Source organism: Passer montanus, unplaced genomic scaffold (assembly GCF_014805655.1).
Source record: "Passer montanus isolate IOZ18808 unplaced genomic scaffold, ASM1480565v1 scaffold4, whole genome shotgun sequence".
Lineage (NCBI taxonomy): Eukaryota > Metazoa > Chordata > Aves > Passeriformes > Passeridae > Passer > Passer montanus.
In genome coordinates, this window is record NW_024368818.1 from 5,535,431 (window position 1) to 5,542,853 (window position 7,423).

Consider the following 7,423-nt stretch of genomic DNA (forward strand, 5'->3'; position numbering starts at 1 on the left):
CACTGTAGATGGGTTCTCCCAGTATAAGACAGTGCAGAATCATCACTTTCTTTAAACTGCTGGCTACCACCTTACTTATTTCAGTCCAGTATGCTGTTTACATTCATCCTGCTAGGGTGCACTATTCATGTTTAACTTGCTGTTCTCCAGGACTAGCCAAAGCTGGCTTCTATCCTATTAGTGCCCAGATTGTACTATTCCCAAACATCCTGGAAATTAAGACACTTTCTAACTAACAATACATACTTTTAACACTATTCTATAGCGCTTCTTCTTAATTGGTTGGGATTTTTAAATTTTTATTTTAAATCAGCATTTAGTCTACACTCATATATGTATAACTCTGTATGGGTAACTGGTATCCACCATGCCTAATGGCATACCACTTCTCAGTGCCTGACTACACAAATCTTCTTGGCTAATGCTTCTAAAATACTTTATTTTTGTGTATGCTTAGAAAGAGGAAAAACTGTCATGCCAAAGTCTGTAAATGAACAAGTTTGCAGACAGACCATTTTCTTTGCCTTTAGCATAACTAACATCAGCTAATAGCCTCAACCAGATTTTTCATCCCTGAGAAATAATCAAGTATTGACTAACAACCTAGTATTTTGGGCATGGTATGGACAAGCTTCTTCAACACAATTTACTTGCAGTGATTAGTATTCAATGCATCAAGTAATTCAGAACAAAGAAAACTGAATTTAAAAGAGTAAGTTAATATTATGCTGTATGTAGGAGGGAAACTCATGCAGACCAAGACCAAATAAACAGACAATGAAGCTACAGTGTAACAAAGGAAAGAAAAACTTACCACCACAAACAAAATGAGACAGAAAAAGAAATGGGATAAAATCAAATGAAAAAACCAGCCACAAAATAGTTCCAGTTGTATATGAGGTACGGTTGATGGGAAACAGAATCCAGGGCAAGAATAGATCTGGTCAGCAAGGCAAGTATGATAGGTTTTCACAGCTGCACTGGCTGGCTGGCTACAAGTTACATTATGCAATCAAGACTCCAGGTTATCCAACTGTTTTAAAGTGTAAAAGGTAGTCTTATTTTTAAGTAAAATGCATACTGTATTCATTAAGGCCATGGTTCCACAACTACAAACCACATCCAGTCCTGGACAGGACTACTGTGGTTTTGAATTCCTACTCCTTTCCCCTTTCTCCCTAGCTGTTTAAGGATTCTAACAGCCACTCCATCATGGGAGCTCAGATGGTAGAAAACAGAAACACAAAAAAAACCAAGAGCAAATACTCTACACCTACATAGCTGCTCACCCTCAAATTTCATTATGATGATTCATGGATCTAAATTAACTCCCAAAATTAAAAACATAAAATAATAAAAAAAAATCCAGAAAAGGCTGTTGTTGGTACAAACAGGAAAGGACAATGCCAAACCTAAGTTAGTTTGGTTTAAATGGTCATACAACCAAGGATATATACATTAAATTTAAACCCTTGAAAAATATACAACATAGTATTTGTTTTAGGCCAGTATTTCGTCTTTTGAATCCACATGTGCAACTGGAAGTATAGTCTGCGCCTTAAAAAAAAAAACACCACAAACTATTAACTTGCTAGCAGGGAGCTTTTCAAATCCTCTATAAACTTTTGTCTAAAAAGAATAAAGTGATGCCTCAATAAGCTATTCCACCTTCTAGTTCTTGTACCTGCTGAAAGGCTACACAGTGTTCCCTGTTTGATTTTGTACTGCTTAGGCAATAACTGACACTCAGAAGTTCAGCCTTTAACACTGGAGATGGAGAAGGAGATGAAGGAAGCACAGCCAATTATCTACCATGTTATTGGGTGCACCGTCTTTCCTAGATCAGGATTAAGTCACACTGTAATCCATTCTCTTTTATGTGAGCAATAGACTGAGTTTCTGAAGTCTGTTAATAGAAAGCATGTTTGCCACTCCTTCTTAAGTAGCTCTTGTGTATCTTCTCCAAACTTTATGGCTCTTCTGAATTACCAAAAAAAAAAGCTGAATTTAGTTCAGATCATTACTGTACTATACACAATATTAGTCAGACCATCTCAGTATTTCTATGTGTTAATTCTTTGGACAGAAGTATACATAATGATGGTCAAACACAGCGACAATGGCAAACATCCCATTTTTGCTTCTGGTAAAAAACAAATCACCTTATGTTTGCTCTCTGTTTTCCGTTGTTTCTAAATCGGGATTTCTTTTTTATTACATAGATTACAAAGAACTTCTTACCTGGCCTCTCTAGATACTACTAGGCTTCCTTAATGAGGCATCACCTACCAGAACAAAACAATTTCCTGAATTTACTTTTTTTTTTCCCCAAAAATACAACCACCTTTACAAGAAAAACTACTGCTACTACTAATAATTATTATAATAAATAAAATCCCAAATATACACATGTGCAAACACTAATTATAAACTCAAAAGATGCCTGGTAAATTCTGCCAGCTTAATATACCAATCTATAAATGTTTAAGAACTGTTATTAATAATCAATTGTTGCTCAGACAAAACAATGACATTATCTCAGGTATAACAGAACACTAGGTCTTCTTCTCTTTTCCATACACACACACAAAAAAAAGAGAAAAAAGACACCAATACCACACCCATAGAGCACAACTGTTATCACAGACTCCCAGGAGCCAAAGCTGTAGACCACATCATGCTAGCCACTGTGCAAACAGAGTAAAACTGTTCAAAGAGCAAACAATCTAAACATAAGGGGCAACAGATGGAGAGAGACAAAAATGAGAATACAAGGAAACGGCACCACCATAAACAATGGTTACAATTAGTTCTTGTTCTAAGGATGGTGTGTTTGAGTCCCAGGGTGACAGGAAAGGTGGTGGTTGGGGTTTGTTTTCAGTATGCTTTATTTCCTAAAGTCAGGTTCTTTTGCATTAATAGTTTGCAACTGGCTTGCTTGTAAGGGTGCACACGCAGAACTTCTCCAAGCATGACAAGCATCACAGGAGAATGAATGAAATTGTTTAACTGCCCATGACATCACTTCCTAAACACCACTTACAATCTCATTAACAACAAAAAACAGATAGTACCCTTCACAGTTAAATCCCAACGTTAGATTAAAGGTAAGTAAAACCTGTTGGTTTTACCGCCATAACATGCAAAAAGACTGGAGATGTCCAGGAAAGCACTCTGGTATAGAATTCCAAGTCCATATCAACAGAGCAGGATCATTCTTACCACATCTGTTAAGAAAAATTGTTATCACATGATACAGAGATCAAAGGCATGATCTTGTACTCATCTGATTTTTTAACACAGCTAAATAACAAACACCTAATTGATTAACAGTTAAGACACCACTTAATATGTGGGAGAAATCTACAGTCTTTGTTAGAAGAGTGTGTACTATGTCTAAAACCAGGCTAGATTATGGGCTTGAACCAAACATCTCATGACACTGCTGTCTACAAGCAACAGCACAGAGAGTTTTCCTTTGCAATACTAGCCTCAGCTAAAGGTCAGACATCCACAAAGAGAAGTCAAAAGCACACAGAGATTTAGGTAGTTTAGAGGGCAGCAAGTCATGAAGAGAGAGAGACTTGAAGGTCATCCATACAGGCATGACAGCAGAGTTTATGAATGAGATGAACAAAATTACTTTTAGAGAAATCTGATGTAGTACAAGGAGTAAATACAAAGCTGGAAAGATCTTACACAGATCTAAGGAAAAGGAACTCCAAAAAGAAGTAAGGTTTTCACCAAGGTTACTTTCAAGGAGAGAGGAAAACAAAAAGCAAAAGGAAAAAAAGCACAGTTGCATTGTAAGTTAACTGAAATGAATTAAGTTTTTTTAATGTTCAGTATGGTTGCATTGCACAGAAGAGCCTAAAGAAAAGTAAGATGCCAGTACATTTCCAACAAAAGCCTGCAGGAGGAAAACAAAGATGTCCATGTTTCTTGGACTGACTGTGAGCTGTAAGCAGCCCTCAATTAGTAAAATCTGGCATAACCTATACAATTCTATTTGCATGATTTTCTATCTTCTTCAATACCATCTTTCACAGCAAAAGATTAGAGGAAACTAAATGCAGAAACCAACACAAACTCCTCCATAATGTCACTCATCTCTCCTAGTGATCTGGCCCAGCAGAAGTTACATCAGTAGCTCTGGTTCAAATACATAAGCAGCTGTTGTCCCCATCAGTGCCCAACTGGCAGCACGTGCCCAAGCATACATGGCTACTGTACAAACTATTCCATGGGAGAAAGGTGGAACTGAGATCACATCCTGCTTAGCATGTGTTGGGGGTTAAACTGATGAGCAGATACTATGGTGAACAGACTTCTGTACAGCACTAGGTACACAAATGTCAGTATTACAGCCTTTGGAAGCTACGGCGATGCTAACTGAAGGATTCTCATAGTCTTGGAAGGGTTAAAGAAGCTGTACAATAAAGATCATAACCATTTTAAATAAAGAAGTAACATACTACACATTATATTTTTTAGAGACCCAAACACATAGTTTTGCATAACAGCAAACACCATTACGGAGTCTCACCTCAGACAAACTTAAAAAACCCAAACAAACCCAACCAAAATCCTCCTGTGCTACTGACACTCAGTATGGCTGGCTGACAACACTGACAACACCTGAGTGTTTCACTACTGCAGCTACTCTAAGATCACTGAAGACTTGCTTCTGCACCCCACCTCTGTGATGAGTCCCTACTATCCCTACAAGATTATTCTCTTAATAGCGGATGGTGAGAATGGGGTAGAGAAAGAAGTTATGGTAAAACTAATCCCAAAAAATTTAGGAAACAGGGACAAAAATTAAGCATTTAAGCACAACAACAAACTTACGGAAAACAAATGCCCTAAGAGCAATTTGAAAAAATATGTTGGTGGCAATCTTGTCACTAGAACACAAAAATTAACAATCTCTGTACATTTTACTTATGTTGGACTAATAAAGTCTGTATTATAACCATTGATTGAAATAATTTTCTTCTGATAGCAAGTCAGAGCAAGAAAACAACTTTCATCATTCACATGTCCAGCCCAAAATATACTTCAGGTGAAGAGACAAGAAACCCTCAGTGGACTCTGTCCATGAAGAACAGTGACTGATCTCATCTACTACAACTGTTGATGTTCTCATACATACACACATATAATCAAACTCTTTGTGTGTGTGTCTTATTGAACTCTAGTGGCACTGAGTTCCACAGAATACATATAAAATACTTCTGGGAGTTCATGGAAAAGTTTTCAACTGTCAAAATTATTTAATGGCATTGAAATCATAGAATCATTTAGGTTGGAAAACACAGTCAAGATCAAGTCCAACCATTAAACTGGCATCACCATGTTCACCACTAAATGATGTCCCTACGTTTCACACTTACACATCTTCTAATTACTTGCAGGGATGGCAACTCTACCACTTTCTTGGGCAGCATATTTCTATGCTTGACAACCCTTACAGTGAAAAAATGTCCCAAACATCCAATCCAAACTTCCCCTGGTGCAACTTGAGGCCATCTTATCCTGTCACTTGTAACCAGGGAGAAGAGGCAGACTCCCATCTGGCTGCACCCTCCTGTCAGGCAGCTGCAGAGAGGGATGAGGTCCCCCTGAGCCTCCTTTTCTCCAGGCTGAACCCCCCCAGCTCCCTCAGCTGCTCCTCACAGCACTTGTGCTCCAGAGCCTTGCCCAGCTCCGTTGCCCTTCCCTGGACACGCTCCAGCCCCTCCATGTCTTTCCTGCAGTGAGGGGCCCAGAGCTGAGCACAGGATTGGAGCTGTGGCCTCAGCAGTGCTGGGTACAGGGGGACGGTCACTGCCCTGCTCCTGCTGCCACACCAGGGCTGAGCCAGGCCAGGATGCCATCGGCCTTCTTGGGCCAATGGGCACACCCAGGACTGTATTCAATCATGCCAATCACAGCAGCAATGAACGCTGCTTAACCATCTGAGCAGGGGGTAAGGGATGGAGATTCATGTGACAGCAAAGACGCAAAGCTTGTCTGTGCATTAGAAACCACAGAAACACCTGAGAACAGTCACACATGAATCAGCACTTCTCTCCCAAAATAGGTGGCAGGATGAATAGTCCCAATAAAGTGCATTTACACCAATACACACAGCATGGGCAACAAACAGGAGGGGCTGAGATAATTCACTGTGCAGCTGGAAAACTATGATATAAAAATCAATATAGTGAAAGTCCTAACTGAAGAGGCCATAACATGCAACTGCATTCCAGAAGTCTCAAACTTCTTCCTTCTATCAAAAATTTCTCTTGGAAGTACAAAACGCTATCTGACAAACTTGCAAATCTCAGTAAAAAATGAAGAATGTAAATAGTAGCATCTAAATTGAGTAAATAGTTCATACATCAAGTTGGCATGTACTGCCAGCCATATCTGCCAGCAGCACATAGGGCAAGCTATAAATATGGAATACAAGCTAAGCTTCATCTGAACTTTAATGTGTAAGCAAGCAACCCAATTAGCCACAAGAGCATTCAACTACTAAGATTAAGCCACTGGAACAAAGTTAAGAAGAAATTGAAAAGAAAACACTTTCAGCTCCGGAATTGAACAAATTTCAGTGGACGCAAAACTCCACTGCAACACAAGAGACTTTTAAGGCCCTCATGAGGCAAGTATTACCTCAAACTTCTCACACCAGACACCTGAGTAGTCTTTTGAACTCTTGTGAACTTCAAATTCCAATCCCTTTCCACAAATTGGTTGAGCTCATTGTTAATTGTGATGGAAAAATAGTTCTCCATGAACAGTGAATTTTCCATTAGCAACAATTCTTGATACAAGTTTTCAACAGAACTCCCCATACTGCTTTTGTTGCAGGGTACATCAACTGAGTGCAAACTCAAAACAATGTGACAGAACTTCAGTAATTCTGTACTTAGTCCTCAAAACCAAAATGAAAACTTCCCAAACACCACAAGATGATTCATGATTCCGCAGAACCAAAAAAACCAAAACCCAAACCAAACAACTCCAGCAAAAATCTGAAACATTGTACCAGCTTTGTACCACGGCCCTCTGTACATACTTGAGCAAGCTCTACAAAAGACAGAGAAACTTGCTTTCATTTTTTCACTGCCACTTTGTTGCTGATGCAAATCCCTCTTAGCATGTTATTACAGGGTAAGCAACAGGAGAATGCAATCACATATTTGAAGTCAAAGAGGATTAATAACAACAATATAAAGCAAATTTAGTAGAGAATAAAGTTAATTTATTGCTCTAATTAATGGAGACTTCTATTAAAACAAGTTACTTAGTTTAACCACCAAATAACACGGCTGATGAGTTTGGTTCCTAGAGATGACCTTGCAGCACTGAGCACCAAATACATTTCCTCCCAGAACAGCATGGTCCTATCACATGCCATAAGAAGGCTGCA